Here is a 19,947-nt window from a genome sequence, read left to right as displayed (position 1 = left end):
GAGACCGAAATAAATGAACTGAAGGAGGAATTGGACAGGACCAGACCAGGTGAAAGAATCAAACACACCTCAACTCCTGAAGACAGAAATAAGTTAATTATGATAGGCGATCAAGACGACTGGCTTACAGCGTCAGAATTTTAGAAAGACGACGCCTCCTATCAAGTGACAACGAAAAAATAAAAGGTTGAAAAATGCTCGTAGAGCAGCTAGAGAGATTAGGGACAGATACACTAAATCTAAACTGACGAGCAAATTTCCCCGAAAATAATAGGCAAAATAACAATAACAGACCACTACCAAGAAATCTTTTGACGACATTAAATGTTTCAATTGTCTACGTTTTGGACATTACGCCATCCATTGCCCACTAAGAAAAGAATCGCACAGGGAAGAGCCTCTACAAGCATCTTACAAATTATTCTTGAAGATATAACCTGCAAATTAATCAAATACTTTATCAGTAAACATATATGATAAACCTATACTGTATAATATATATTAATTTATCCTTTCACACAGGCTTTGTGTTTTTGCCCTTATATATAATCTTATTATCTCTCAATTAGAAATTCTCATTTCCAAGAAACGATTTGTCTTGTTTCATCACTTGCAACATAATTTTCCCGGAAATTTTTTCCCTCTACGATTCTACGAATTCAATTTTCTAAATTTCGCAGCTCCAAGAACACATTCAACTTTTATCGTTGTTTACCAAACCACAAGTTGCTTACAAACTTTTCAACCATACTCAACAAAATTTTTTTTCTTGCATTCAGCTGTCCCAAATCAAAATATACGACTCTAAGCCAGCCTTCCTGATCAAATAAATGTAAGTTTTTCCTCTTTAAATTATTCATATCAGCACAACGCATCCTCAGTCACCTGGAAGATTAGACACTATTTCAACAATTGGCTTTCGATTAATCCTTCTCAATTTGTGCTAAACATAGACATCAACCTACCATTTAAATAGTGGCAATCTCCATTTTTGCTAAAAATAACAAGTCAAGTATACATTTCCCTGATTTTGTCAAGTCTACAATATCAGAGTTACTAGCCAATGATTGTGTCCAATGGATTTCTGCACCATCTTTTTGTGTAAATCCTCTGACAGTCGCCGAGGAAAATGAAAAGTTAAGGCTAGTCTTAGACTGTACGTGAACAAATACCTCGTGTAAATAAAATTCAAATACGAAAACTTGAAAACCGTTGCCGAGCTACTCGAACAAAGACTTTTACTTCGGCGCACTTTAGACTTAAAATCAGGCTACCATTACGTACCTATTACAAAGGGACACTGGAAATACCTTGGATTTTCTTGGAAATTCGAATCAGGGAAAAGAAGGTATTTTCAATTTAAAGTCTTGCCATTTGGTCTCTCGATAGCATGTTATGCATTCACCAAGCTCTTGAGGCCCCTCATTAAAAAATTGAGATCTATGGGAGTTCGATGCGTGGTTTTAGTCGATGGTATTTGCGGAGATAAATCATACACAAGAATCCACAGAAATAGTCAACATGGTGATACAAGATCTTACTAGCCTAGTTCTTACAATCAACTTCGAAAAGTCCAATCTGATTCCATCTAAAGTTAGAAAGTGGTTTGGTTTCATCATCAACACAACCAATATGACTTTCTCAGAGCCAAAAAAGAAAATAACAAAAGTCTTACAGTTAATAAAATCTTCAATAACGAACTAGAGATCATCACCAAAAAACATATCCAGGATAACAGGACATCTCATCTCAATGACACCGGCGCTAGGTTCCATAGCCCGATTAATGACAAGGAACTTATACTTCTTCATAGAGGCAAATCCTCAATGGCTGAATAAACATATTCTCCCTGAAGGAGCAATATGGGAACTCGAATTCTGGTCAAAAAGTCTCGAATCATCTAACGGTACGTCTATAAAACACAAACCTAGTCAAACAAAATTGTTTTTACCGACGCAAACGAATTCGGTTACAGAGGCTATTTACTACAAGACAAAGGAAACATAATTGCCAAAGGAAGATTCATCTCACAAAAAATGGGACAAAAGCTCCACTTTTAGAGAGCTCTTAGCCATACTGGTTGTTCCTGAGTTAATCAAAGCGCATCTTTTCTCAAATACGGTAGCCATTAAAACAGACAACCTGAATGCAGCAAAGATTATCGAGGTGGACTAAACCGCACCTTCACTAACAAGCCGTCCACGTCTAAAACTTAGCAGTCAAACATAATTTCAGAGTCCAACTTAACTGGAGCCCTAGAGAGATCAACATGTACTGGTACTCTAAAGCAAAGGACAATGATAACTGGTCTATAAAAACGAAACATTCCGCCACGTGCAATCTAAGCTGGGCTTAATCACCGTAATCAGATTCGCCGACGATTTCAATACCAAGCATTTCAATAATTGTCCATAAACATCATATGTCGACACTTTCACAACAAACTGGAAAGTATAATTCAAATGGTTGTGTCCGCATATCTCCTTGATTTGAAAAACACTAAAACATTGTTGAGACTGTAAGGCAAAAGGAATACTAATGGTCCCAGTATGAAAATCAGCTTACTATTGGCCTTTAATTATCCCTAACGGCACACATTTCTTCGATTATGTACATGACTACTCCTTGACCTGTTCTACATCAGTCCTCAATCATCAAAGAGACCTTGATGCGAATTTTCAAAACTTTATACTTTAGCACTATTAATAGATTATTCCTTATATAATTTGTGCATAAATTTTGATAAGGACGACAATACGGCTAAAATCTTTCTACATCAAAGAAAAATTGTTCTTTTCTTTTCAACCTAAAAACACTACAACAATCCCCTTTTGACAGATTACACCCGACATTCGTTTTCCCCAAATATTTCGGAACTACACTTTATGAGGCTCTAAAAGGTATAGGATTTTAACTTTTTTCTTTGAAACAAAAATTCCTGACTGACAGTTCATCACACAGCTCCTAATTTTTTATTTCGATCTTTTTACAAGAGTGCTTCGTCTTTTCCGTACAGAAAAAGTTCCTGGCCGACAGGTACCCTATGGTTTTCAGTATCTCGTTTACTCCATACAAAATTACTGGTTGACAGGTACACTGAGTTTTTCAAGTCAACACGGACAGTAGATTTTCAACGCACATTTTCCACACAAAACTTCGTAATCATTTTTATGTAAACGTAAAATATCCTAGCCGACAGGTACCAACAGGCACCTTCTCAGCATTAAAAATTCTATTTCTAAAGAATATCATTTTCTCAAATCCAGAATCCTTAACTCACATATGATGAGCAACGAATCACCCGTCAATAAACCCAAATTATCATCACTTACGTTTCCTTATACAGAATCGCTATTTTTCAGTATTTGGCGGAAACTGGAATCGATATCAAACGGAAACCTCAGACAAAAGGCTTCTGATCTACCTAGACTCACAGAATCATCACTAGCACGATCAACGATACTGAAATAAACAAACAAGCTTGGAGAGACTGGGTATACTGATCACAATAATACCAAGAGTTAGATCTGTCTCTAGCCAAACTGCTCCACGTTGCCATATACCTCAAGGATTTAGCCGACAAAATAGATTCTGCAGTAGGTTCAGTAACTTGTTTTTTATTTATAGTATAGGTAACACGAACAAATAGTACAACACTAAAGGTTCCTAGCCTCCCGCAAAAGGACAACCATGTTTTTGCTTTTAACCAATGGGATGATTTGTTTACTCGAAATTTTGGTGACTTTTTATACGAAACAGCTAACCAGAAAAAGGTGTACACGGTGTATATCCATTTCATCATGGATATTCTCAACTTTTTTGGGAAAATCATCCTAAAATATTCTTACAGCATTCTTAAATTAGAATCCTAATTCAGACTAGATTCAACATTTAGTACATACGTCTCAAGCATAAACTGACATTTTTGTGAAAGGAGTGATCCTTACTTGGGGGTAATTGACAATTTATAATCGAAAATGCTCTAGAAATGGCATTCTTAGCTTGAGTAGCAAAATTATATGATGGTGATATTATTTAGCATTATTCTTAATTTTTTGGCCATTTCATCGTCGACATTCTTATAAAGTGTATTCTTCTTAAAAAAAGCGTGTATCGTGAAAAAAGTATATTGTGAAAACAGTTTTAAAGTATCAAGAACCCTCGGAATTTAGGATTGTTTTTTTTTTCGAAGTTTATGGGAATGTTACGAACAATTTCATTATTCTTTTCTCTATCTTTTTGTACCTTGTATTCTATCAAAAGTATTCCAATTCTTACCAAAATCGACTGTTTTCTCTATTTCTTTCCGACTGTTACCTATTTTCAGAGAAATAATTACGAAGCGTTATTTACTTAATGCAATTATGGAAGTATAGTTTGAAAACATACGCTTTTTTTACGGCTACCGAATATCAATGAAACCTAAACTGTTTTTCTTCGTCGGTTGATTCTATTGATGAAAACATCAGAACCTATCAGGACGTACAGAACCAAATTCTCCAAGCACGACCCACCCTCCCCCTTAAAAGCCAGTTTTTTCAAGCAACAGTTTAATAAAAGATTTTTCTTATTTTTCCTGTACAACCTGATCGCCAATCCTTGGTGGAAAACCCGGGGGGGGGGTACTAGGGTTGCGAGCTGACGGGGGGGTGCCGCCCGACTTTCGAACTTTGGACCCTTACCGGGACTAAAAAGGAGAAAACAAAGGAAAATTTTGCGAATTTTGTGACCCTTAGCGGGACAAATTTGACCAATTTTGACCAAATTTCGATCTTTCAGGGGGTAAAAGTTGAAATTTTCCTATTTTTCCGAGACAAAGACGGGGGTTTACGTCAATAACGCGTCAATCAAATAAAACATGACAAGATCTGGAAACCCCTTTCTGCGCGATGCATTATCTAAAAAAACCAGACCAATACACTAAGGACGATGTGCTTCTTGGACTCAAAAACACCCTATTTCTTAGGAAAATGGCCAAAAATATTCACAAAATGGTGAAAATAAGAACATGTTAAAAACATTTTTAGGCTTAAAACTCAAAAAGTTAAGAACATCTGCAGGCTTCAAAAATTTTGGATATTCTTATAAAAAAACATGTAATTCAACAAAAATGAGACATGACAAGAAATAGCATTTCGCCAATTTTTCCACGTGATCTTATCACATCATCAATCTATTTTAACGAGGTAGCGACAAAGTTAAGTAATTTAAGCAAACGCAACAGATTAATTTCATTTTTCCCTTTTTATTTAATTAACAGTAATTATTTTGTTTAAGTGAAATGGAGAAGGCAAAAAAACTTTCAGATTAGATTAAATCCATAGTAGCAGTAATATTTATACTTTAGGCGTACAAACTTTTGCGAGTAGAAACTTAGTAGAAAAATTGCAAATAACCTATACTGTTGAAAAGATCATGCAGATTACTAAAATGATCAAGGAAAATAATTTAACAAATGAGATATGACATGAAATAGCATTTTGGACTTTTTCCTACGTGATCTTATCCCCATCTTATCGCATCATTAGTCTATTTTAACGAGGTAGGTAGGTCTCATTTAATTTATATCAAATAAATTAGTTAAGTGAAAGAGATAAGGCAAAAAACTCTGAGATTAAATGCATAGCAGTAATAACACTCTATCGTCGACACTGAAAACGTTTAAAGGCAAAAAATAAGAAGAAAACAAACATGTTTCATGTAACTTTGATATTCTTGATATCAACATGTGTTTATTTTACAGCTTCCAATGGTGTTGTGCAGAATTTCAACGACTTTTCAATGTTAGGGTGTTCAGAATTCAGGAACGTCACCTTCATAACCTTTCATGAGGATTATTTTGCTGATACTTTCCATGCTACTTTTGATCACCATTTTTTCTTGCAAGGATTAAACGATTTACTTGACAATGAAGCATGTTTTATGGTGAACTACTTCGACGGTTTTGACATAGTCAGATTGAGAAAGAATTACAATATCAATCAACTTCAATTTCGAACAAACAAGTTTCAATTTGAATCATCTCGATTTGATAACGAACTGCGTAGAATCGCCGAACTAATAAAGCAGCTTTACGATGAGAAAATCATGGGAAACGACAAAAACATTAAACAAACTATTGTCTCTATGGAACGTGATATCCGTTTTGCTGATGAAATGCTCGTATATCTGGAGTTATTGCAGGACAAGAGACAATGGGCAGTTATTGTTTTTAGGACTTACACTTATTATAAACCAATAGATTGGCTTCCATTAAATCGAAATATTGAAACACGTGAAAGAATTGAGTATAGTGTTTCAATGCAGCACCCAGTCATTAAGACACTATTTGATGTCATAAAAAATCCAGACTTTGATGTTTACGATATGACGTACCGTTGGGTCGTGTCTAAGACAAATTTTTTCACTGATGATTGTATGAAGGAGATTCGAAAGATATTCATTACTGTTGTTAATATTAAATTTACCTATGTTCCAATGGCGTCGGCCATTTTAAGAAAAGTAAACGACCATCGTTCTAAAGTAAACCAAGAACCATTAGAAATTCATTTTTCTTCTTACTGGAAAGGCATGAAACTATCATCAGACGGGCATTTGAGTAAAACTGAGTTTAATTGGAAAAACCATCCCCTTAACAAGGAAAAGAACAAAAGATATGTTTACATCCTTATTTTAAACGGGGAAGAATCGTGGTATTATTGTCCATATTTTGAAAAGCAAGACTTATACTACCGGCAATTTTTAGCGAAGAGGATAGAGGGATGTTTCGGTGATGTTAACGCTAAAACTTTTGAGACTGGTGAAGAGCTTTTCGAACATATAAATGATGATTTGTGCAAAAAATGAATTATTTCGTGTACCATGTTTTTGTAAATAAAATAGTTGTAATGTTCAGTGTATCGTATGCTAAGGAAATCGTAATATTTTGTATATACGTCACTTTTATATCAGAGAGAATTGTTAGCTACTTCAAATCAATTTCGAATTTTTTAACATGAACATTTCTTTGATAATTATTATTAATCGCATGTAATTTTGCATCATTTTGTACTTTCTTTGCAGCTGTAATTTTCTGTGTATTTTTGTAATTCAAAAAAATATATATATAATCTTTCTTATCCATTATTTCCTTTCTTGATTTGTCTTCTTAAAGATTCAGGCCCTTATATATAATACTTTAAACGCTTTTTACATCTTTGTGATTCCGGATTTAATGTCATTTATTCGGAGCACATAGGTAAAATTCGGTACACAGACGTGCCGCTGGTCAGGGTCCCTTTTTTATGCTCTGAAGATATCTGACAGGGTCCCAAATTTACTAATTTTCAAGATGTGTATCTGACAGAGCCGACTTTTGGTAACTTTTGACAATTTTCAGGGTGAAAATGGAAAAAGTTTTCGTTTTTTCATTCTGACAGGGTCCATTTTTCAAACGCAAGTGGCACGCCCCCGTCGGCCGTCAAGGTCACCCCCCTCGGATATATTATTCAAGAAACTTTTGATACCAAGAATGACAAAACTATCAAGATTAAAAATTAAGTCATTCCGAGTAGTTCCAACCAATAGTTTAGTTTTTGATGATTTTTTGACGACTTTTTTCGTTGTTAATTTGGCTTGTTAGTAATTAGAACTTGGCAATGTCATTAAGCTATGCTGAGTTAAGTGGAATATTAAGCCCAAACAAGCTACATGCTGTGTTAGCTTAGCATACGCGTTTTCTATAAGAACAAACTATATAAGAACATAAGGCTTTGATGGCCAAAATCTTAAGAACAAGTTAAGTACATTTTAAGGCTTTGCGGACTCTAAAACACCCAATTTCTCAGAGGAAAATGGGCAAAAATACTCACAAAATGGTGAAAGTAAGAACATATGAAGAACATGTTAGGCTCAATATTCAAAAAGTTAAGAACATCCGAAGACTTAAAAAGTATTCTGCTAAGCTAGGACACAATAAACAGAAGGTTAAAAAACAAAAAAGTGGTTTGGTGAATGTGCAATAAATAATAGAAAAATATAATTTCTATATATCATCACATCGAAATCAATACTATAGGTGACGAGTCAATAAGACGTTTCTTTTATAAGAAACAGTAAAGTTTTTGTTCCTATATTTAGATCTTTAGTTTCGAATCATTATTTTGACAAAATTGAGGTATAATAAAGTAGGCATCATACCCTATTTTATGACTTTGACCCTCACTTTATGGCTTTTGATTGACCTTGAATTACTTTCAGTTTTCTCCCTTGCTAACTTTATTGTTCTAATAAAATATTCTAATAGAAAAGTGTTGTTTTTTTACAGAATGATGAAAAGAGCAGGAAAGGTATAAGTAGGAGGCGCATAAATTATTTCTCGATACTTTTTAGATCGGGTATAATTTACATAATTTATAATCATAAAATCATGGTGAAGAACTTCTGATGGAGGAAAAACAAAAGTTTTCTTTTTTTTTTGAATAATTGATGAAAACCATTTCTTCATAACTCTCAATTCATGAAAATTGAAAATGAAGAATATGAAAAAAGAAAACTTTTTCACGAAGATGATATTCTCTTTTGCAAGGAGTATTGAAGAAGATTCAAAATAGAAGTTTTATGGCTGAATATTACGTTTTTGATTTGTGGAAGTTTTTGTAGAATTTCAAAGAAATTCAGTAGCGTAGCCAAGAGGGGCGCAAAATTTTTGTAGGAGAGCAGATTTTTATGACACTGTAATTATCTATTCATGGTAGTAGGAAAGGAGATAATTATAATGGCATAAAAAACTACTCTCCTACACAAATTTTGCGCCCCTTTTGGCTACGCTACTGAAATTCATCATCATCATCATCATCCTTCGACCTAGGTCCGAATGGACCTAGGTCGGAAACAAACAATAACCCTCCCTCCACAGCTCTCGATCAGCCATTGCAGTGCCCAGTTCCTCAATCTCTAGCCCTGTTTCTCGTTTCAAAGTATCAAGAAAAGTGCGCTTTCTCGAGCGCCTAGTGCCCGCAGGACACCAAAGTAAGATCTCAGAAACCATTTCGTTTTTCGCACGGAAACAGTGACCTGAGAAAGAGAGCATCCTGCTAGTCAGGACAGAGGAAATTCTTGGGAGTCCATGATATATCTCTTGAAGGGTTGGGTGGTTGCGCCAATCAAGATTCTGGACTCTTTTCAAAAGATTTGTATAGCAGCCATCAAGGCTCTTCAGCATGGTTTTTGTCATGGTCCAAGTCTCCGAGCCATATAGAAGAATGGGCTCGACAAGACTTCTAAAAGTTTGAAGTTTAAGAGCGTTAGACAAATTAGAGTGCCATATCTTGTTTAACTTATTACAAGCTTTCCAAGCTAGACCTTTCCTAATTTTAAAATCGTTTTCAGAGCTGTTAATATGAGAGCCAAGATATTTAAAATCCTTCACAAGTTTGATATTGACACCATTCTTGGAAGTTAAAGGGAGAACAATCCCAGAGGAGCTGATAAATTCAGTTTTTCCAGCATTGCAATAAAGACCGACTTGACTGGCCGAAGTTTCAAGTGAGTAAAGAAGACTTTCAAGATTTTGAATACTCTCAGAGACTAAGGCAAGATCGTCAGCAAAGTCAAGATCGGTCAGAAAAAGGCCGCGGTTACGCTTGCGCAGGGGAACTTTAATTTTGATTCCCTTGTCATTAGATAAGTCAACAGAAATTCTTAAAACATAATCTAAAACAATGATAAAAAGAAAGGGAGCTAAGGTGTCACCCTGTAGAACTCCAGCATGAATGTCAAAAATATCAGTGTCTCCGTCAGCTGTAATGACCTTTGCTTTGGTGGACACGTAGAGTGCCCTGATGGCTGAAATGAATTTCTCTGGAATGCCGTACAATTTAAGAATTTCAAACATTTTTACACGAGATATGGAATCGAAGGCTTTTTTAAAGTCAACAAAGCAAATAAAAGCATCTTTGTTAAGTTTTCGCATTTCTTCCAAAATACGCCTGATGGCTAAAATCTGTGTAAGAGTACTTCTTCCCTTCCGAAAACCATTTTGGTTTTTTCTTAGAAGAGGATCAAGAACTGGAACGATACGATACTGAAATTGAATGATTTTATTTCATCGCAGTTCTTCTGCTGGTGTTTATCGATGAAACCCTATGGTAGAATCAACTTCTGACTGAATATGGCTTTCAGATAATTTTTTATGACGTTTGAGTCGGGATAATGACACCTGTCCCAGTGAAGCGGTGAGGAAGCCGGTGGGGATGAAAAAAAATACGAACCAAAAAACAAAATTGGGATGTCTTATTGGTTAGAGATTTAAAATCATATTGTTCAAAGCTCAATCTAATGGAAGTTTTCAAAATGTGTTCAGTGTAATTAAGGGAATCGCAGGAAATCTTTTTAGGAAGATGGTTTGTTTGCCGATTCTTCTTCGGTGGGATCTATCGGATATATGACCCAGGGTTGTACAGATTATGAGATTCTCTTTGCATTTGTTTATCAACTAGCCTGATTAAATAGATATTGTTACGATAAACAATCAAACGATCTCGATCGAACGGAATCGACGATCGAACAAATCGGAAGAAATGAAACGCGATCGCTCGATTAAATGGAAGGAACATCCAAATTTTAAAATTTAGAATCGGGTGTGTCTAATTGAGATTCGATTACGATCGATTCAGCTAATCGAACTAATTTTTGCGTTCGCCAATCGAAATTCAATTAGTCGATTGCGGTCGATTGCGTTCGATTGCGATTACGTGTCGTAGAGATTTGTAGTGAAGAGATTTTCTTTTTCCATATCAAATTATACATTTTTATAAGGAAAATTTTTTTTAAGCCTTTGGATGTTCTTACCTTTTTGAGTCTTAAGCCTAAAATGTTCTTAAAATGTTCTCTATTTCCCCCATATTGTAAGTATGTTTATCCATTTTCCTGAGATATTTGGCGTTTCAGATTCCGCAAACCTTAAAATGTTCTTTACTTGATCTTAACATTTCAACCGCCGATACTATGTTCTTATATGATTTGCTCCTATAAAAAACGTGCATGCCACTTCTCTGTTTTCCCTTCATCTGTTGATCTTATTTTAAACATTTAACAACTTGTAAATGATATTGAGCAATTGTGCCAGCCTCATGTTCTTATATAGTTTGTTCTTATAAAAAACGTGTACTCAAACGGAAGGTTCTCCGTGAATGTGGATTCTTATTTTTTAGATAGTGTATCGTCGACTAACGCTGATAAAAGCCTAGCCATTTATCATGTACATATGGTTAATACAGTAACAAATGACTACCTTTTTACACGTTTTTTTTTATAAGAACAAACTATATGGGAACATAAGGCTTCGATAATCAAAATGTTAAGAACAAGTTAAGAACATTTTAAGGCTTCACTGACTCTTAAAACATCCAATTTCTTAGGAAAATGGACAACATAATACTCAAAAAATGTCGAAAATAAGAACATGTTAAGAACATTTTTAGGCTTAAAACTCAAAAAGATAAGAACATCCGAAGGCTTCAAAAAATTGGATATTCTTATAAAAACGTTTATCTACCACTCGTACAGTGTAATATTTCACTAAAGCATCCGTAGCAAATGAAACAGGTTTGACAAGAAAATATGAAAATCTCCTGATTTTTTACAAAACCACATATTATCACGTTCTGAAATCATGATTACTTTTCAATCAATGCTAATTCACCCTACGTCATGACCCACTTTGACATCAAAACACTCAAATTGCTTAAGAAGATAATGATTAAATTCATTGCGGTCGCATGGGAAATCTATTCTAAAAACAGCATGAAATATTGCTTTTTGCACGATTATTTTTTTGTAAGAATCACGAATAATAGACTGCGTTAAGGTTCCAAAAGCATGTGTACACTCCCGAAGGGTTAGATCCGCGGCCTTTATCGAAAAGTGAAACAAGTTTTGGTAGGATTTCCTACCAAAGAAATCACGTGACAACAAGCAATTTCACTGGTTTGAGACATGCAAAATAGCATGTCTCAAACTCCCTGCAGGCGAGTTACCTGCGGCAAGAAGCGTTAAACAAACAGAAGAAATATCATAAACTAGACTGTGAAAGTTTAACGCTTGGATTCCCAGGCTAAAATCTGTGGTATACACGCTTTTTTATACGAACATCTAAGGCTCAAAGAAGCCAAAAATAAGCATACTTAACTTAAAGAACAAAGCAACAAAAACAACAAAGAACAAAATTGGTAAATTTCAAGCATTTTATGTGAATCAAAGCAGTAGAAATTAGGTACCATTCCCCTAAAATACCTCAATTTGACCTAAAAATAGGAATAATTTAAGACTAAAAGTGCCAAAAAAAATAAGAATAGCCTTGTCTGGTAAAGATGTTTGGTTATAGAAAGATATGGTCTGTGAAATACACGATAGGATACTGACAGGATGTAAAAAGGGGATAGTTTAGGAGAGACGTGATAAATTCGTGTGGAGTAAGCAGTGGCGGAGATGTTTATATAGTGTTCCAAAACTCTACCTCCACAATTTTTCCCGTAAACCGCCCTGACGCCCTGACTTTTTCCCCCGTTCACTGACACTCTAAACCGACGATAGCATCGTCTAGACAGGATGTAAAAAAGATTCTGCGCTCCAAATCCGACAGAATTAGTGACTGTTCATTTCCATTTTTCTTTTCTGAGGAATTTAAGGATTTCGAAATTCCGAATTTAGTAAAAACAAGGTAGGAACTGTCCTTTTGGACAGACCATTAATTGGTCATTCCTGCCCTTAACAACCACTTGACAATGATGTAATTTATGTGGTTATACCCAAATGGCATAATTATAATGGAACAATCATCTGATTCATGATCTATTTTGGGTACGAGTTGATCTATTTTTGGGAGTATACAGTAGTAGGGAAAGATTTGCTTGGATTGTTCATTTGGAATGGTCCCAATACATTCTTTCAACAATTATCAGAATTGACTCCAAAAAAAGATGCACTCCACCGTTTCTTTCTTAAACTCTAGGGGGGGGGGGGTAAACAAGTGCGTTTTCTTTTGCCTATGATGGCTAAGAAACTATCAAGGTTGCATCATAACAATAAGAATTTCGCCCGATAACAAGAATGATTCCAAGCCATGGTGTCTCCTGAATACCATAGATGGTCTGAAACGTTGTTTAAAAGTAATAGTCTAACGTTCCACTAACATCGTAAGATGGGAATCGCGTTGACGTTGCGGTATATATTTTCCCGACCGTAAACTCTCTGCCGTGATTTTCCTCTCAAACTACAATAATGTCGGCGACCAAATCCGACGATCTTATAAAACAAAGCTATGGAAAAGTTAAGAGAAAATTCTTCTGGAACATTCTAAGGCATTCTCGAACATTCTCGAACATTTTCGAACATTCTAGAAGGTTTACGTGACACAGAGAATAAAGAAGAAATTCGAGACAAGAAACAAATATTTTCCGCTTGTGATTATAAGTTTTGAAAATAGAATTTGTTCAATGGTAATGGTTCAATATAAACTCAAGCTGGATGATAAACAAAGATAAACAAATTGCGAAATCTAATGGAAATCTAATCATATGGTTACGGTATGAAAGACGCTTATCTCCCTATTTAATATAGTTCACGTGAAAAATTAAAGAGATTTAAAGCTTATAAAAGTGCATTGCTTGCATATGACATTCAAGTTTAACGTTAATCCATCTCAGCTGGCACACAACGTTTTTTCAACGATAAACGTTCACAACGTCCATATAACGTTAGATGAACGTTGAAACAACGTTGTGTGCCAGCTGGGATACCACTGAATTCAACTGCAACTCAGGTAAAAATCAGAAATAATTTTTCGGGTAAATTTACGGCGATCAGCTGGAATACGGTAAGAAATTAAATTAAATACATTTTTTATAAGTAGGTGTCTACTCTTATATCAGGCTCGCATTATGCTTAGTATTCTATTGTTCTTAAACAATAGAGCTATTGATTAGGTACCGAATACTAAGCCTGTGCATGTTTATAAAAGTGTAGCTTGTAGGAAAAAAACATATAGAGTATAGCTCACCCAAAAAGGCAAGGTGAGTTTTGAACATAAAATTATTCGAAATTCTTTAATTCGATTCTTTCAATGGTCAGTAAAATGATGTTAAAAAATCCAGGGTCTGTAAAACGAGGTGAAAAATCCAGGGTGGTCCAAAAAATGAGAAAAAAATTAAGGGGTTTCTGAAAGATTGGAAAATTCTAAAAAAAATTTCTGGAATAGCTCTATCTCCGTCAAGATGAAACACTGCTAAACTACTCTCATTCTTTGGGTTCATTTTATGAAAATTTAAAAATCACGGGATCGCACGAAAGCTTGAAAAAATGCTTGTAAAAACAAGTCTAATATCTGTAATGATGTAGGTAAAATCTTTGAGGTTGAAATATTGGACTCTTTTTACGTTCTCACGTGTGGAAGGACCCTTACTTTTTTTACGAACACAAGTTTGAAACAGGTTTTGAGATGCCAATCATTTTGGGCTTTGGACCCTTAGGTTTTGCTGATGTTCAATAGCTAATTTATTAAAAAACACCACATATTAAAAATATCTTGAGAGTGTTGTGTCGAATAATAAAGCTTGGTTTATTAAGTTTCATATTTATCTTGTATAAATTTGGTACGCACTGTATTAGCGTGGAGTCAGGAATTTGGGAAAAGTGGCGAAGTCTCTGGTGAAATGTAGGGAGTGGGAATATAAAAAGGTTAAAGCAATGCGTAGTATAAAACAGTCGGGAATTCTAAGCAAAAATAATTAACTAGTTCGTTGTGTTCTGTTAACATACTATTTTATTAAAATATTATAAATTTCTGGATCAATTAATTTCAGAGTTCTGTGAATATTGCCAAATTTTTTTCTTTTATGCAAAATCAAATCTTGCTAAATCGCGTGAGAATACTCGAAAAAAATATTGGCGTGTCATTTTGAGCTGAATTTTCTGTTTGATTTTTTAAATATTAACTTACACTCTAAAAACGCTAATTCGCGAAATAAAAATTCCATTTCTCCGCTGTTTTGACAATAGCGAGTTTATATATTTGCACTTTTGAGGACGGTAGAGCGACTGAAGCGATTTGGAATAACCCGCAGTTCTGACCCGCGATATCGAGGACGGTAAAAGTGCTGATTTACCATCGTCCTCAGTCAATCAGGATCTAGTAGAATTAGAACCTTACCGTCTCCGTCGCAGAAAAACACACATACATAAACTCGGTAATGTATTGAAATGAAAGAGAAAGTATTTCCTATTTAACAGTCAGAAGGGCCAAGTAACTGCTGCGAATTTAATATCAATATTACTTTGATAATTGACTTTAGATTTGACAAACAGATAATCTGTAGACCACCAGTATTTCTTTTTCAACAGACCCAGGACATAGTCAGTAGCGTAGACAGGGGTGAAGAACGATCTGCGTAGGAGAGCTAATTTTTACGACAAAGCACCTACCTATTCGTGGTATAAAACATAATTACTGCCGTGTCGTTTAAATCTGCTCTTCTGAGCAAATGTTCCTTCACTCCTGTCTACGATACTGACCCAGTACCACTGTGAAAGCAATCTATCGATTTCTCACAACATTAGCTGGCGGGTACTTTGATTATTGTGTGATTTTATTAGGAACATAACATAACATAACTATACACCATGAACTGCTTGTTACATAATTCTTTAATCCAATTTGAAATATTACCTGGTTTGACTGAGGATTATGATTCTTTCCTTGCCACCAACGTTTAGTTTTGTTAGTTAATTCTTAGGGAAACCTTAAAGAAACCAAAATTAAATGAAAAAGCGACCCTTTTAGAAAGACATTTTTTGAAAGATTTCGATTTTCGAATAATTTCCTTATTCTTACAAAGACTTGTTTACAATTTTGGAAATTTTTTCTCTCGAAAGTAGAAGATTTCTCCATTCACTTTAAAATTTTATGATTTTTTTTAACCCTTAGAGAGACTTTGGAAGTTGAGAAAATAATCCCTTATCGTCCGTATATACCCAGCACCCGTTTTTGTCTAAGTACCCAATTCCCGGGTTCCACCCTGTGAATTAAAGCTGAAGTCTACAACAGCCAAGTCAAACTGACCGAAAAATATTTTTAACTCGAATATTCGAATATTTTATATTACACCCCTTCTCGCAGACCCACTGAGACCCCTTCCCACTGGAAAAATTGACCAAAATATCGTCCCAAGTGAAAAATCATACTCTAATCTTTGTCCCCACTGAAAATAACCAAACCATAAATCAATCCTGACTGCAAAATATTATGCTTTTTTTTTTCCTCCCCACTTAATTTTGTGACTTGAAAACAATGAATTTAAGTCACCAGCCAAAAGAAAATTACATTGGAATTTTAGTCCTCATCGAGGCTGGCTAAAAAAAATCCTATCGGGGCTGTTTTATATTTGATGATCTATAGGTTTTCCGGAGTTTAGTCCTACAAGTGGTCTAAAAGTCAGATTTTGTTTATATTTTCAAAAAATCAGGCGTGTATTTCAAAGTGTCTAGCAGTCACTCAAGCAAAATCATGGACAATGGCCCTTATTAAAGAAAAACAATGAGTCTGACCATAGTACAATTTTAGATAAGAGGAAAAACCGGTTTGTACAAGTTTCAAATTTTTCTCTGCGAACATGCTTTCGCAATTTTACCAATCGTTTGTCTAAAAGCCTCGGGTGAATTAAAATTACATGATTTTTCCTTTTGTATGGACATGTAGTTTTTTTAAAGAACAGTAAAACATTTTGGCGCCTTCAGGTGTTCTAAAGTTTTTGGGCCTTATGAGTGACCTTAAAATATTCTTATTTTCATTATTTTGTGATTAATTTGGTTACATGTTCTAGAGTCTGCAAAGCAAGTGAATGTTCTTAGGATATTCTTAAGCTTTTACCCTCGAAATGTTATGTTCTTATAGAAAAATATGCATTATTTAAAATGACAAAAGATCATGTCAGCAGGAATGTTAAGATGTCAACTCAAGATAAAAGATGTGAAAAAGCACATGGCCACTTTTTCTTTGATTGGGCGATCAGTTGAGGAGTGAGGCACTCTACAGGTTTCAAGACGTTTTTAAAGAGATATTTGTTGCAGTTTGAATTTTGATTGGTTGGTTGCATGGTGTTCTAAAGTTACGCCACGGATGGTTATTTTACTGTAGGATAGGGGAATCACGTGCTATAGCGTGGTGGCTAGGCCGAGTTGGGTAGAAAGTAAGGGATGCTCTGATCTAAAGTCTGTCTTAAAATTATAATAATGTGGACACTTTAGTTTTTAGCATTTTCTCAGCACCTACTTATGTTACGTTAGAAAGCTATGCACCGTTGGAAAGATATTTCCAAGGAGAATAATCTAAAGAATGAAAGATTTTTGAAAATTGGGAAATTAAGATGAAAAAAATGAAGACTTTTTCTACAGTTTTAAAAATCATGACATCAGGTTATTTAAAAAAATAAAAACCATGCTAATTTCAAATATATGCTCAGATTTCTCTTAATAAAGTTACATCACTGTGAAGTTTGTCATTTTTGCTGTTTTTGTTCATTTTTAGCCGTTTTAGGCATTCAAATGAGCTAGCGAAAGCTTTCTTGCATTTAGATCCAGAGGGAAATGGTAAACAACATTTATACTGTGGTAAACTTGACTCAATACGATTTCATACAGCAGAAATGAATTGGTAGATACAGATTGATACCATTCAAGTGAGATTTCCCATCAATAGGAAATTTACCCAAGAAGTTTTTTTTACAATTATCTTACACTTGAATCAAGCTCGATCAAACAGCTCGGAAATTAGATCTCTCTTCCTGCAAAGTGACAGACAGAAAAGAACAAGGGCTATCAAACATATCTTTTAAATCTAGCAAAGAAAAAAAGTCAATCACCGAAACTGTCAAAATTATAAAATTATATTTGTATGGAAAACAAGTATTATTTGGATAATTCTAGAAAATGAAAATTACGTAAAAATAGACATCGACAGATCAGACATTGATATTTTTAACTTGCATAACATTTTTACTAAAATACATTAGGTCTGAATGGTCCCATATACAATGTTACGTATTTTTAATTTGATTGAGTTGGGTTTCACTCTCAAAGTGCCTGATACTATAAAGTTTCTTCAACAAAAGACAAAAGGTCATGTTTAAAAGAGCTTGGTATTTTGATATGAAAAGCGCCATGGGCATTTTTGCATTGCTTTTGTATTTACTTGACAAAGATTGACGAGGGTGTAGATTTGGAAACAGAGAAAAAAAAGTGGTGCAATGATGATAGCCAAACAATCAGAACAAAAAAATTTTTTTGGAGATTGAATTTCGGATTTTGTGGTAAACTCTTTTGAGCCATTCCACGGTTTTTTATAAGAACATCCTAAATTTTCAGATGTTCTTAACTTTTTGAATTTTAAGCCTAAAAAAATCTTTAACATGTTCTTATCTTCACCTTTTTCTGAGAATTTTTGTTCATTTACCTAAGAAATTGCGTGTTTTCTAAAGTCCGCAAAGACACAAAGCGTTCTTATAAAAAAGAGTAAATGGATACAAGGATTTAAGAAAGAAAATGAATAAAGAATACTAAAACTTAAAGCTAAACATGATCCTAAAGGTTTTGTTTTTACACAAGTGTTTCCGTTTCATATCAGACACATATTCCAGATCAGGACAGTTTCGCCTATTGTTATATTATGCTGATTTAAAGCAAAAGTTTTTTTTTCTTTTTCTCTTTCAGACCAATCTTGTTCCAAGTCCGTGTCAAACTCTTATTTAAAAACAAAACCTTTAACTAAATAAAAGAGAAGGGAAAGTTTTGCTTAACAAACTAAAAAAGATTACGGGCTAAGAAAGATTTATTTCCTCTTTGATTGACTGAACATAACTATTGATTGCGGTCTCATCTTGATGAAAAATGCTGTGTACATTTTAATGATCGAAACTCAATGCAATAGCTACAATGATAGATGTGCAGGTTATAGACTTTCAATGACCAGTTAAAAAAAACTTAAGATCTGACACAGAATTGTAAGGTAAAACGCCTAATGACCGCAGTTTATTTAAGGTGTAGATAAGAGGAAGCTAAGGTGTTCTTACCGCTCATCTGGCACACGGCAACGTTGTTTCAACGTTCATCAAACGTTATCTGGACGTTGTGGACATTAGATGGACGTCATATTGACGCTCAAGCAAGATCGGTCAGGAAAGAAATTGTCAAAGGACTTCCTACTGAGAGATTACTTAAATACGTGATAGAAAATTCTCATGGTTTGTTAGGTATTTTTATAGATAGTAATTAGGAAAAACCAGATGGATTTCCTGGGAAACTACAATTAGTCATGCTTATATGAACATTTTCTACTCTAGATGAGTAATCAAAGCCAGTCCAACGTTAAAAAAACGTTCATTTGATGTTCAGGACATTCATATAACGTTAGCTTAACGTTCAAATAACGTTTTGTGCCTGCCGTGCTTCTTAATTTTTAATATCTTAGATGATTAATGAATTTTGGTTGACTTACTTATAGCCTTGGTGAAATGAAAGTCAGATTGTTTGGATCACTTAGTCAGGAATTTTATAAGAAGTAAATGTGTCTGATTACATTGGCCAACAAGCCAATTGGTTAGCGAGATCATTTGGCAAGGGTTCCAATGCTGTTATCTGGAGGTTTTTCTAAGAAGCGATAAAGTGCGCATTAAGCAAATATACATTTTTGCCACCGCAGGAAGCCTAAAGCTTCCGAGGATGGCATTCATAGCTTCACTCGTGAGGGAAAGTTGGGAAAACATCTCATAATTTTGCGCGCGCGTTTCAGTATTTTAGTTCCGCTTAGCGGAACATTATCAATTAACGGTTATTTGATTTCCCGGAATGAAGAGCGATAAGCCGTGTTTTACAGGATAGCTCTTTTTTAGCTTGCGCGGCGGACGTTTGTTTCTTCCT

Source organism: Clytia hemisphaerica, unplaced genomic scaffold (genome assembly GCF_902728285.1).
Source record: "Clytia hemisphaerica strain Z4C2 unplaced genomic scaffold, Clytia hemisphaerica genome assembly, whole genome shotgun sequence".
NCBI lineage: Eukaryota > Metazoa > Cnidaria > Hydrozoa > Leptothecata > Clytiidae > Clytia > Clytia hemisphaerica.
Note: the sequence above shows the minus strand (reverse complement) of the source record.